Here is a 14,721-nt window from a genome sequence, read left to right on the forward strand (position 1 = left end):
TCTAGGCACTGAATAGAAGCCAGGAACAGTGAACTGTGGTCAGTCGTAATTACCAATTTAGACATCAGCCTGTAGATTTCGTACATGTGCCTAGCGCAGAAGTCTGCCCATGGGAATAGCACTGCAGGATCTGTCCCGTATCTACAAACTAATAAAGTTAACTTTCTGCGCAGTTTATGATCTGTCATTTTTGTGTACCTGTACCAGAAAAAACTGAAATAAAAAGGTATTTTAGACCAAGACATACAACACTTACATGGAAACAATGAACTGTCTCTGGAGAGAAATATTAGATAAATCACTAAATTAAAACTGCAGATAGGGTAGTCTTATTCTTAGCAGTATTTTGTAAGAACGTCTTCAAAAGTCAAAGACAACTGAAACTACTTGTGTGCTTTATGGAACTGAAGCAGTAATTGTTTCACATACAAGATGTAATATATCAGTTTGCAGTTCCAGAAGAAAGCCCCCAACCAACAAAACGTTAGCTCTCAGCCTAATTGGATGGAAATCGAAAGAGGAGGTAGGATATCAAAGATGGTTTATGGGCTTGGTTGAGCTATCATTTCCCTGAGCAAAGCACTTTCTAATTGGGAGCTGGAAAGCTCTGCAAGTCCCAAGGAAAGAAGAATAGCTAAAGTAACTGGCTGTAGGATTAATACAAATTCTGTACTATAACCTTGTGGGAAATCGGGAAGGATGACAGAACTCTCTATGAAATGGTTAAGAGGCTCCAGAGGCTTTAAGAGGCTACCAGACTACGGGGTTTAAGCTGTATTAATTACCTAGCAAGTTGTAATTGTGTGTGGTATAGTTTTTGGTTTGGTTGGGTTTGGTCCCACCCCCACCTGGGTAACAATTGAGTGTTTGGTAAGTTGACTAGTAGCATTTTCTAATTATTTACTAGTAGCATTTTCTAATTATTTACTAGTAGCATTTTCTACTAATATCTTGCTTTCCTAAAGCTAACAGACAGTGCAATTACATCTGCTGGTGAAGCATCCTTGCCTTGAATCCTGAACATATTTTATCACCTCTCTTCAGAATGCCAAGTGTGAAAGAAAAGGAAAATAAAGATGATCACTAAGTGCGTGTAAGGTCAAGGTCTAGGAGAACTTATATGAGAGAAGTAACGTAAAGGGTGAGCATTGTACGGTGGCAAGTCAGTGAAGTAAAATTGCTCCCACAGGTTCGGGATAAAATTAAAATAGCAGATGAATGTCTTTATATAGTGTAGCTCTGCATGTATACTGTGTCCAGCAGAAGTACTTCTGACTTGAGGAGATTGTCCTCTAAAAATTTTTTCTAGGGGGAATACAAGTAACCTATCTCACAGGCAGTTGCATCCATTCATGCAGTCATCAGTCTCAGCCCTGTGAAATGAGGGAGGATTCTTTTTGATAGAAATTTTAAGAACTGTTTTGACAAGTTTCTTTCTCAAAAAAAAAAGTTAAATGGAGATGAAAGAAATAGGGAAAAATATTTTGATGATCATCTGTATTTTGTTTTGGAATTCTTTTTGAGCTACATAGAATTCAATCCAAAGAGATTATGCTATGGGGCAGACTAATCAAGGTATTGAAGAATCTGTTCATTGATAGCTGCACATAGGAAATGCTTACTGTGCAGGAGTATACCATGACAGGAGGCTAAAAAAGCTCATATTGGGTAAATAACTGAAAGCAGGACTTCAGAGAGAAATTAAATAGTACAATCAAGTGTAGACCTGCTACTTATTCCATTTTTTTTCTTGGGGACAGCATATATACTGTATGTACTTGGAAATCCATAGGTATAGACTGAGTAATGTAAACAGTGACTGTACTGAAGGATAATGCCAATGTCACTGAGGAAAATCAGAGGGCCTTAGAAACTTTATTAAATAATCAAAACCACAGATGCCTAGCCAGGGAGGGGAAAAAAAAACAAACACCAAAAAACCCACAAACAAAAACCCCACAACCCCCCAAACCTGTATGTGTCTATGGATCTTTCAATTTGAAATAGCAGGGATTGATTAAATCAGTAGGTGGTGGGTTGCAAAGTAGACATTTGTCTCTGAAAAACAGTCCTAGGTTCCAGAAATGAAATTTAAATTTTAAATGTATTATGTCCCTTGCCTTTACAATATAGAATATAATGGTACTTAAGCATACAGTTGCATCTAGGCCAGTATGTTGTTTCTCCCTGTTACCAGTACAGGGAAGACAGTGATGTTCTGAACGTAAACTGGTATCTTCTGTCTTATGCATCTAGTGGCCCAGGGTCTCATCCAGAAAGATTTAAATATTTTTCATCCAGGAAGACTTAAGTCACTGATGTATTTTTACTGCATGAAACAATTTTTTTTTTTTTGTGCGTGCACATTTTTTTGCAGGCACAGCACCTTCTGACAAGGAATTCCATAACTGAACTATGTGAAGAAGTACTGCCTGTGTTAATTTTGAACCTGCCTTTTAGAAATTTTGACACACAAAATCCTTGTTTTAGCACAGATTGCAAATGCTATGCCCCTTCTGGCAGTCATGACATTATAGACTTCTAATATAACCCACCTCAGCCATCTCTTCCAGCCTGAGGAGTCAACATAATTTTTTTTTAACTTTTGTTTGTACAAGTTGACTGTACAGAAATTGTTCTATACCTTTGACCATCGTTGTCGTCCTTCTTTGTGCCTTTTCTAGCTCTAACAAACTGTACAGAGTATTGAGGAATTAGGCACACTATAGATTTTTATGTTGTGGCACAGTGCCCCCAGTGTGCTGTCTTTGACTTGTGGCTCAACAGTGAGCTGTTCTCAAATAATTCCTGGTTATACCCCAAGATCTTGTTCTTATCAGTTAAGTAGTTCAGAGACTGAAGCTGTACATGCAAAGTTAGGATTTTTAAACATATGTCACTTTGTCACACCTTGTACCTGCCATTTAATGTGTTATGAGTCAGTTTCTCCTGCCCCCCCCCCCCCCCCCCCAATCTTCTGAAAACCTCCAAAACAAAAAAAGGGAAAGATGACTCCTACTGAGTTCAGGTATGTGAGAAGAATAAAGTTCAGTTCCCAAGCTTCTCTGCAAAGTCAATTGGAAATTGTCACCGAGACCCTCTACCACCTTACAATGCCCTTTCAGTAGGCGGACTGGGGAGAGCTTGGAAAAAATCCATTACTTCCAGGTTCCCAATTCTAGTGCTGATGAAATAACTTGGAATGCACTAAACTTGGAATGCACTATAAATGTAATGGGACTGGTATTAAATGGTTACAGGCTTTCTGAATTAGTGCAAAATGGTTTGATGGAAAGAAAAAGTTTCACGGGGAAGAGGTTACTAAGCAGCCCTGATTCCTTTCTGACTGTTGCTGGTAGTGGCAAGCAGTGCTAGAAGAACTGGAAAAGATGTTATTAAAACTTTTAATATGCAGCACATACACAAAGAATGTGGCTGTCCCTAAAGAGGATAAGAGCTTGGTGCTTGTAGTTAAAAATAATTTATTCGGGCTTAGCTAATGTTGCAGAATCTGGGGGTCTGTTGTGCTGCTGGCCTGTGGTGAGCTGCAGCACACAAGGTGTGTTGTAGAAGAAATGCATAGCTTTCTGATTGCTTGCTGAATGTGTGCTGGGAATATGTTCTATTAGTTGTGTCATAGTAGATATAACCTAAGGATATAAGCAATGCCATAAAGGTATTGTTTTATCTAAACTGTACTAGTCTTAATGTGTTAGATGTATCCCACCTATTAGGAGTGAACTCATAAATGTTCCAATTTAAAGTAACCTCCGTAGTATTTCTTAAAACATTAACAGGTGATGCTGGCTTGTGAAACCAACTGTTTCCTTTTCCATTTTCTAAGTTCAGAGATGTGACCAGCATTTATGTTGTGTTTGCATGAAAGCTTTGGGGTGATGGCACCAGTGGAAGGGTAGCTAAGTCAGCATCAACCTCTGGCTCCATAACTGACACTGCTATACCTGCCTGGAACAGTGCCTGAGACAATCCTGTTTGATGGCCCAGCAGCTCCTTTCTTGTGCCGAGTTATGTGCAGCTTTGCTCACCTGTAAAGCTACAGTAAGCATGATACTTGGCTAGTATAGTTGTGGTAACTTGGCCCAGCTTGCTCAGCTGGCCAACCAAACAAGCTGTAGACAGCTCCAGATTTGCTGTGCGTCATGGTGTAGCTAGCAAGTAGACAAGACTGGCCATGGAGTAGGAAGACACACCCTGATAGATCTGATGCAAAGCCTATTTAGTTCTCTAGAATTATTTTTATGGAATGTGGATTAGGTGCTAAATCCTGGAATGGCATTTAAAGGTTTCTTATCTAAGAACATTCAGATCTCCTGAGAGACACAAAGTGCACCTCTTCAGTTATTTTGCTGAGCCAAAACCAACCCATTGACTTAAAGCATCAAAATAATATGCATGTTACAATTTTTGGTAATTTATAAGTATTCTGGGTCAGACTTGTGATGTGACTACCTAAGTTAATCTGAGGGATGAATCAGGCACTGTCTTTTTATTTTTGGGTGTAGTAACTTGACTATGTCCTTTAATATTCCTGACATTAATGGACAAATTACAAGACTTCATTTATTTGGCTTTTCCACTGCATTTTGTTTCAACGTGCCACACCACCTGCTTTTCTGTAGGAGACTCTTTGCATGCACATCCCTTTTCATGGACAGTGGTCTGGGTTGCTTACTGCCACTGGCTTTTTGTCAGGCTGGATGACAGGTAGAGGATGTCATCCTACCCTGCCACCCATCTGTGGCTGCCTGTGGTGTGAGGGGTTGGGAGGGTTGAGTGGAAAAGCAGGAATTTGCTCTGTATTAGTGTGACAGCAGAAGTGTCCTGCCCAGCTTCCAAAATGCTTGAGAATAGTGCCAGGTGTGTTAATGCCAAGGCCAGTGACAAACTATTTCACCACGGTATCCTTTTCACAGGGCCATCCTTCAAACTATGTCCACTTCAGTAGAAGTTGGGCTAAGTGGAAGGACTTGAGATGTTTAGACTGCTAAAGAATTTCCTGCTTGACCAACCTGATCTCCTTCTATGACAAGGTGACCTGCCTAGTGGATGAGGGAAAGGCTGTGGATGTTGTCTATCTAGACTTCAGTAAAGCCTTTGACACGGTTTCCCACAGCATTCTCCTGGAGAAACTGGCTGCTCATGGCTTGGATGGGTGTACTCTTTGCTGGGTAAAGAACTGGCTGAATGGCTGGGCCCAAAGAGTGGTGGTGAATGGAGTTTACTCCAGTTGGCGGCCGGTCACAAGCGGTGTTCCCCAGGCCTCAGTGTTGGGGCCAGCCTGTTTAATATCTTTAAACCCTCAGTAAGTTTGCAGATGACACCAAGTTGGGTGGGAGTGTTGATCTGCTTGAGGGCAGGAAGGCTCTACAGAGGGATCTGGACAGGCTGGATCGATGGGCCGAGGTCAGTTGTATGAGGTTCAACAAGGCTCAGTGCAAGGTCCTGCACTTGGGCCACAGCAACCCCATGCAACGCTACAGGCTTGGGGAAGAGTGGCTGGAAAGCTGCCCAGCAGAGAAGGACCTGGGAGTGTTGGTTGACAGCCGCCTGAATATGAGCCAGCAGTGTGCCCAGGTGGCCAAGAAAGCCAATGGCATCCTGGCTTGTATCAAAATAGCATGGCCAGCAGGACTAGGGAAGTGATCGTGCCCCTGTACTCAGCACTAGTGAGGCCGCACCTCGAATACTGTGTTCTGTTTTGGGCCCCTCACTACAAGAGAGACACTGAGGTGCTGGAGCATGTCCAGAGAAGGGCAACGAAGCTGGTGAAGGGTCTGGAGCACAAGTCTTAGGAGGAGCGGCTGAGGGAACTGGGGTTGTTTAGCCTGGAGAAAAGGAGGCTCAGGAGAGACCTTATTGCTCTGTACAACTACCTGAAAGGAGGTTGTAGTAGGGTGGGGGTCGGTCTCTTCTCCCAGGTAACAAGTGATAGGACAAGAGGAAATGGCCTCAAGTTGTGCCAGGGGAGGTTTAGACTGGATATTAGGAAATTTTACTTCACTGAAAGGGTTATCAAGCATTGGAACAGGCTGCCCAGGGAAGTGGTTGAGTCGCCATCCCTGGAAGTATTTAAAAGACATTTGGATGAGGTGCTTAGGGACATGGTTTAGTGGTAGTCTTGGTAGTGTTAGGTTTAAGGTTGGACTTGATGATCTTAAAGGTCTTTTCCAACCTATACGATTCTGTGATTTTTTTTTTTTTTTTTTTTTTTCCCCTGGAGACGGTTGGGCTGAATGTTTTGTTTACCCTTTGTTCTTGGAGGAAGAGTTTTTTATAGTCTGGAGGAAAAAAAAGCATTAACTGTTGATGGGGGTTTTTTTCCTGCTTTAAGGAAAGATCTGTCCATAATAAGCTTGAAACTACTTTGATGGCTGGAAGCAGTGCCATAATGCCATAAGACACTTAAAATAAGAACTATCTGATCTTGAAATCGTAAGTTTGCATTTGTCAAGGGCTTCTACTGGCTGATATTGTTGATTTTGGCTTTTTTTTGGGAATCTTATAAACTGAGTGATGCATATTTATGAAATAAATAAGTTTAAATACTGTAACTGGCTTCCTTGTGATATAGAACTTCAACTAAATAAATGTCTCGTATACTGCTTTGCCTCCATAGGCTGTGACTAACAAGTCCCATGTTATCTGAGAGACATACATAGTAAATCCTGAGTGACCCCGACTGCAGGTTGTTAATCTTTCTTTAAAGATCACTGTATGGTGAAAAAATACTAAACTTTATAGAGGCAACGTGTCTTGTATGGTTTTAATCCTTCTCTTACCTGATTTTTCCTGACGAAAAATTTTGGCATGAAAACGCTACTTTCTGTGTAGGTGTTCCTCTGATCCTTCTGTTTTGTTCTTCACCTGAAGCAGAAGCATCATCATCCCTATAAAATCAGAGTTGGCTGCTGTATGAATAATTAAAGTGTTACAAACAGAACTATGATTTCAAGTGAACAGAGCAAAAGCAGATAAAACTTCAAAAATCGGCTTTCAAGGAATACCCCTATACTAGTAAAGCAAAGTGAAAAGAAAAACTAATAATGCTGTGTATATAGCACTGATTATTTTTTTAAAGTTGTTTTCAGATGTAGTTTTGAGATTGTCCCAAGGCTTCCAGCCTGACTTCAAAGGTTAAATGAGACTCTGTGGATCTCTGTTCATGCTTGCATGTGCATGCCTAAATGCCGGAGAGGGACTATGTGTGTACATACAAAGAATGGTCCAAATAGAAGTCTTGAGGTGTAACCTAGTGCTAGTACATGTATTTGGTGTTCTGGGGAAAAGCAGAATGGTACACAATAGTCCATTACAGCTATATATAGATATAATACCATATATATGATCTATTAAAAAATAAAAGTAGCATTAAGTCCTCATTAAGCAAAGTCAAGCCCTCAAAAAATTTAGGAGATGCCAGGACAAAGGTTTTCTTCAGAGTTTTAATTCAGCTCCTTTATGTGGATTGCATTATAACACAGTTTTTGGTTGCAGGGCTGAGTCCTTTCTCCCGCTCTCCGCTGCCCTGCTGCCCTCGTACATCAGCAGAGAAAACAGTGCAGAGGAGCACTGGTCTTCCCTCCCTGCTGCCCGGTGCAACAGTACCTTCTGGATGAGGAACAAATACTGCAAAAATACAGATGGAATCCTTGGGAATGTAGTTGCCACGTTCCAACAGGTTTCTGATGGTATTTTTCATGGCTTAGGCAGTTGTGGGTGTGTTTGCCACAGAAAATTTGTAAAGCCACATACCTGACACCAAATTCACCGAGTTGTCTGAATTTCAAAGCCATGAGGGCATACAGTTACTCAACCATATTATTGTTAAATTTAAGATACCTTGTTGGCTCTCACGGTTGGAAATGCTTACGTTGTTCAAATGCCAAAGCTTTTAAAACGGCTTTATCCCCTTTCCCCTCTCCCATGCCTGTTTAAAAAAAACCGAAACAAAAACGCAGCCCCACACCCCCACAGCCTTCTCGAAGGGACGCCTTTGGGCTAGAACGTCTAGGAGTAGGAGGTGTCTGCGACTGTAGCTGCTGGCTGTGCCGGCTGTGCCGGCTGTGCCGTTTAGGACCCCCGCACGCCTGTGCCGTGCAGCGTCGCGAGGGTAACCTTCAGCCGTGGGGGAACGTTTCCCGTGGAGGGCTGCGGCTGTTAAGGCGTCAATACAGCTGTCTGTAAACGCGTGAACGCAACGTAGTTGCTCCGCCTGTGTCTGCTGAAGAACGCTGTCCGGGCTGCAGCTGCACGGCAGCTTTGGGGTGCGGGGTGCGGCTTTCCACTTGTTTGTTTGGCTTCAAGTCCGGCGCGGAACTTCTCCGCGCGGGGCCGCTTCGCGCTGCCGCGGCGCGGACGGGCGCGGCACCGCCCAGCGCGGGCACGCCACCGCCCAGCGCGGGCACGCCGGCCAGCCGCCAGGGGGCGGCCCAGCGCCGGGCCCCGCCGCCCGCCCGCCCGCTGAGCCGGGGCGCTGGGCGCGGGGTGGACGGGGAAAGGGGCAGGGCCGGGACGCGCAGCCTTTTCCGTGGCCGTACGCGATTCACGCCCGTAGGTGGTCACTGTACGTAATGCGCGTCGGGTGGTAATTCTGACGCGCCCGCTTGTGTCGCGTATTTTGGGGAGTTAGCAGATAAAGTAGTTGCGGTGTAGTAGCACAGAAGAGTTACATGTGTGTTGCTGTTAGCAGATTTCTTGCAGAGTATCTTATTAAGAACATGCTTTCAGAAAGAAATACCATGTATAGGCCAAATTCGGCACTTACGGATGTGAATAAAGCTAATTCTTTTCAGGTCAGGACTTCTATCTCTTACCCCTGACTTCAGGTGAAGTACCAATTTCTCTGCTGGGTTGACTTTATGAAAACAGTATATGAACATTTGCACAGAAGATTTCAAAGGCAGCATGCATATGTTTTGAAACTTCTATGTAGACATGGATGATGTTCCACTTTAGCTCACAAAACTATAAATGCAGAATAAATCTTACTGGCAGTATAAACTGGATTTGATTGTGACAATGTTGGACAACCCTTCTTCCTGTTGAAGCCAACTTTGGCAGAACCAAGCCTTTAGGTTAGAATTGCATATTACAAATGGGAACAGAATCTGACTGGCAGGGATTTTTCTGTTTGTTTGTTTTTAACATCTGTAGCCCAAACATTCAGCCTTAAGGAAACTAAAGCTAGGCCCCTGAATCCAGTAACTCCCAGAGTTACCGAATAGGAAACACTAGGCACAGGGACCCATATGGAATTTAGGCTATGTGAATCTAGGCTTACACAGCTATATTGCAGCACTCAAAAATACTCCAGTCTGCTTTTTCAAGGTGTCCTACAGTTATCACCTCTTAGCCCTTAGTGACTCTGCGTTATCTATATAATCGTACTCTGATTCTAGATACTTTCTTTACAATATCCAAGTCTCATCAGCCATTGCTTCCTAAATTATTTTCCAGTCCTGTCCGATACCTGTGTTACTTCTCTTCCCAGCCTTGTTTCCACAAGGTATTTAATAGTGTAGCTCGCCTTTAGCAAATGAATGGTATCAATGATTATGTATAGACAAATGTTTTAGTGTCTTGCTGAACTAGGGCCTGATTTTCTTGATGTGATTTTTGAAAACAGCATAGGGCTTCCATAAGCCTTTAAGCACAGGTGTTAGGATATTTGTTTAAGAATATGGCCTGGAAACAAAGCTTTGCTGGTGGGTTAGAGTATATATTGGGAGGGGGAATTAAATACAGAGTAACTGCAAAATGAATGCCTATTGTCCCAGCATTCTTGATGCTATGCTAACAAGTAGGCCAGACTTGGATGTCCCCAGCAGTCCAGTTTGGAATACCGCCCAGCTTTGGAATATAACATGCTTACGTTTGTATCTGGAATACAAGTGGGATTCTCATGTTCAATAATCAGAAGGAGTGAGTGTGAGTGAGGGAAGCAGCTGCATGTCTCTGGCACTAGGCTTTGCATACTGACCCTTGTTGTGTAACCTCCGTGCTCCAGAAGTTTGAATCCATTTCAGGAGGTGGGCATTTATTTAGCTGGGAAAAGTGTTAGCTAGTGAATTATTCCAAGTATATAAATAGAGTAAGGGAATCCATTGCTTGTATGATAGGAGAGTGATCTTAAGCAATAAGCACCTCTCACCCACAGCAAATGCATGTGCATTTCAGACCATTCGGTGCTATCTTTCCCCTTCCCCCTAAGTGGATTTGGCCAATGCCTATGTCCAGAAGAATGACAAGAGTGGATGGTTGTGATTGCTAGGAGAAATTATTACTATGTGGGTAGAGAAAAGGTTTTAATAAAGAGAACTTGGAGAAGAATTAGCCAGTGGCTAGGAAAGAGTAAGAAGCTGTTGCAGGGCCAAAGCAGAGAGTTATGCTTGCTGATACCATTTCTGAAGAGTTGTGAACTGGGTGAGGATCAATCGTAAGGCTTTATTTTGTGGCCATTGGCTGCACAGGGTTCCTGAAAGCTGAAGTCCCACTGCTTGTATTTTGTAGTGAGATGCTGATGCTTGCAGGAGCCAGGCAGGGGGAATCTCCCCTAAGAAAATAATTTGGTAAGTTATTCTACTTTGTGCAAGCTGGAGCATTGCAGCAGGAGCTGCAATATTGTTCTTTGCAGACATTTTTATTCTATCAAAGTTGTTCTAATGCCTTTAAATCATACTTTGTAAGGGCTTTAGCCATAGACACCAGATAGGAGGGAGCATTCTGCTATGTGTGGGATGGGCAAACCTTTTGGGTTTTGCAAGTGAGTGCAGAATTCAACACATATACAACACTGTCCTTAGTAGATGACTGATCTTACACCTAGTTTTACAAAGTTTTGCTCAGTTTAAAAACTGTAGTGCTTGATTGCTCCTGAGCATGACAGGTGCCAAAACATTCTAAATGCTACCAGGTTTCCTCGGGTATGTTTGGTGGAAATTGTTCTGATGTTGAAGATGCCTGTGCCTTCTTTTTTCAAATGTACAGGCTGGTGTGCTCCTAGCTGGCTGCTGACCTTTAAAACAAACAAACAAACAAACAAACCTTGCAAGCAGGCACTGGAAGGAATAGCGAGGTAGGGAGCTTGGATTTTCTGCATGTGGCACAGTTGGCATGATGGAGAGTGTAAGCTTTATGTGATGATGTTGTATTTAGACTTGTATTCTGCTCTCAGCTCTTGCGTAGCAATCCTTTCTGTCCTGCCAGCCTGAGATCTGAGGATGGGTTAAATATGTAGTATATATCAGTGCTACTTGTAGCAATGTGGGGGAAAGAGTGTGTGGTTCATGGGCATACTGGTTAGAAAGCTTGAGCCTCTATAGCCTACTTGAGCTCACTGGTAACAGCTGTTAACTGTGGGTTTTGGAATGATGCCTGTATAAACCTACTCTTGTGGATATTAGAGTAAATAGTAGCAGTAGTACTGCTAAAGTCAGTAGGCCCATATTAGTAATACACATGAAAGACGAGCATCTGGCCCTATGTATATGCTTGGTAAATCCTGCACTAGGCAGTCTTTCTTGGAATGGCACAAGGACTCTACAGGATAGTCCTAGAAATAGCCTAATAAGCAGCATCAGTGGTAGCAAAAATATGGGCCTTGCATCAAGCAGTATCCCATCAGCCTTTTTCTTTGCTTGGAATTTCATAATAAACTTTGACAAGTTCTTCTTAGCTGCTTTCTGTTGAGGCAGCACAAGGTAACAGTGTCAGCAAAGGCCTGTCAACTCAAGCAAAAGCCTGAGCTTTTGTAGAAGACTTGACACAAGGGCTTAGATGTGCGAGAAGAATGCTTGGGACAAGAGTTGTATGGCAGAGCTTCCTGCTGGAGAGGTAGCCTCTGCATTAGAAAGAGATGTCCTGGCAGCAAAGCTGCTCCACCCTTGTTTAAAAAAAACAAACAAGAAAACAAACAAAACCCCCCAACAAATAACACACCACCCTTGGCAACGCTGCTTCTATGTAAGGGATTTTACCAATGTGGCTATCTCTGTTAAAAAGTATCAGTGAAATTATTCTGAAGGGGAGAATTCCGGCCTGAGAGCCTGTTTGGATTGGGGAAATTTGTATCGGATTAGCTCCACAGGTGCAAGTTGTTGGGGAGATTTGGGGGCAAGTAAATCAGGGCTGGCTCCGCTGTGACATTGACTGCAATAACTTACTCTAATAGATTCCCAGGATCAATTTTGTGTTATACTAGTACCGCATGTGTCCACTGAAATTTGCAGTCGTCGACTTTTAAAGTTAAGCTGGTGTTTTAGGCAGGTCAGTCCGTACCTTTCTGTTGTTTCCCTCCTCTACCAAAGTAAAGTTGGACAGGAAATGGAAAAACAATTCCATGACACTTTTAAAGCTGTTTCTATTTAGCAGGATTTGAAGCATAGCTAAACAAAAGGAGTCTTATTTCCCCCTTAGCTGCATTTTCCTCTGGTGTTTGGCCAATCAATGCAATAAAATGAGCTAGTGCCTTCGTATTCCCTCACTAATTCCAAACTGCTGTTTATGTGGATGTTTTCCTTTCCACCTCAACCACCCCATCAGGTTTTATTTTTCTTACTCTGAAATTTTACAAAGTGGAAGATATTTTAAGTTACAGATTGTTTTGAAAATAATGGAACAAAACAGAAGGAAAGAAAAAAATTTAAAGCCGCAACACTGAAATTCTTTTGTATTTATATGGAAGAGGGGGTGAAACCATTGAAGATGTTATTAAAATAATAAAAAAATACTGAAAACAAAAATATTTCACAAATAATATTTAAAAACTCAAAAAAGCTAGCAGGTGAGACGTTTTCTGGCTAAATCTAATTTTCAGTGTAGTTAAAAAAAATAGACTGGTTTTGTTGTAAGCTGTATAACTCCTCTATGTGCTACAGAAGTAGCCTACTTATGATAGTGTTTGTTCCCTTGGCCTTAAAAAGACCAAAAAATACTTTATAAACAAGGAAGCTTGAATACTGAAAGAAAACAAGTTGTTACTCTCAAGCTGTGTCTGGACAGCTCACTTCTGCCTACTCTATTAAAAAAAAATTCTCCATAGTGGAGTCAGCAGATAGTCACAGTGAAATATTCATTCCTTTCTTTGAGGTGGTCTCAGCAGTAAAGAAGAAAAGGTGAAGCTGTTCAAACCAACAGCAAAATTCAAAGTTAACACTCTCTTTGGATGAATGTGTCAGTCTGTGTTTTTCTCAGAGTTGTTAATTTTCTCAGGTAGAGTGCTATTCATTATGCTCAATCCAAATGTTAAACCTGTCTTAGAATCATAATTACAGTGTGTGCTCTGTGCTTATTAGAGGTAAGATTGATTAGCGAGGTATTAACATTCTGTTTTCTACTCATGGGCAAGAGGAAGTAATGTTGCAGCACTCTTAGGCCACATTTGAAATCTGTGTTTAAAGGTGGTTAAAACTGTAGGTAGTTAGAATCCCCAGACTCCATCCACAGTGGTGATGAGGAACTTTTTTGGAGGGTCAAATCTGTCCATGTAATTATGCCCTAATCTACACAGTCTGCGCCCTCCAAGATTCAAAGCACCTTAGAAACTCCCTTTCAGCCCCGCACTAGGAATAGATGGAGACAGGAGACGTAGCATTATCTCAGGTGGATCAGGGTACCACTTCTCTATCCCATTGGTGGCTATAGATGTAGAAATACCTGTAATGCAGGGAAGAGTGAAAAGGAGTCCTAAAGGGTTCACTTTTTTCTTTTTTCTTTAATTTTTTTCTTCTTTTTTCTCACTTAAGTTACTCAGTTAAGTTACTCACTTAAGAAGTAAGGCAGGCAGACCTGTGACTCTGGATCTGTAAATCTCGTGCTTCATGATGGGAACTCAGTTTTGTCCCATCTAAATTGTAACAATGACTCCCCTCATGGAGAGGACAACCATAGTTACTGTATGTGTGTTCTTCAGAGCATGTGTCTATCTGTATTACCAGATTCCTTTTCCTACTGTTACCGCGGTACCGCAGTGGCTCCCGTTGTATTCTCCTTTTGAGGCAGTTGGTTCGTAACATTATTTTCTCTTGTTGGGGAAATTTAAGAACAATCTATGATAACATAAAGAATTTTCTAGCAAACACAATAAATAGATTTTCAGTAGTTTGTTAAATTGGGGACAGTCTTGAACCAGGATCTGGAACCTTAAACAACTTCTGTCTCCCCAAACTTTTGAAAACTTCAGATTGAGGCCTCAGTGTACTTCTTAATAGTAGAGACTCCTCTCTAGTGTTAAAATGTATTTATTTTATTGGAACGTCCCATTAAAAAATAAAGGGGCTTGAGTCCAGACCTCAGCATAAATGTAATTCAGGTGTCACATGGTAGAAAACTGAATAGTGAATACAAAATTAAAACTTTGGGAAGTCAGAATCAGCCCTGAAATCAAGATAGCCTAAAGGCATCCAAAGATTGTTGCTATAGCTATAGAGGGGAATTTTGCTTAAAAACTAAAAATAAAAAAATTGAGGTCACCTTTTAAGAATACGATTCCCAAAGTTGCAAAGAATGAATCATTGACGCCAATTTTTACGCTGTGTAGCTCCATAGTTATCTTTGTTATGCTGACTGCGTAAAATTTTTGGTGATGTGTCTGTAGAGGGCTGGTGTTGAGTCTGTAACATTGACACTCTGATATCTTTCCCTCCTCCTTCAGCTAACCAACTATTGGTAAAGATCAAAGAAAGTGAGGAGGAGGGCTGACAA

Source organism: Ciconia boyciana, chromosome 6, assembly GCF_034638445.1.
Source record: "Ciconia boyciana chromosome 6, ASM3463844v1, whole genome shotgun sequence".
Taxonomy (NCBI): Eukaryota; Metazoa; Chordata; class Aves; order Ciconiiformes; family Ciconiidae; genus Ciconia; species Ciconia boyciana.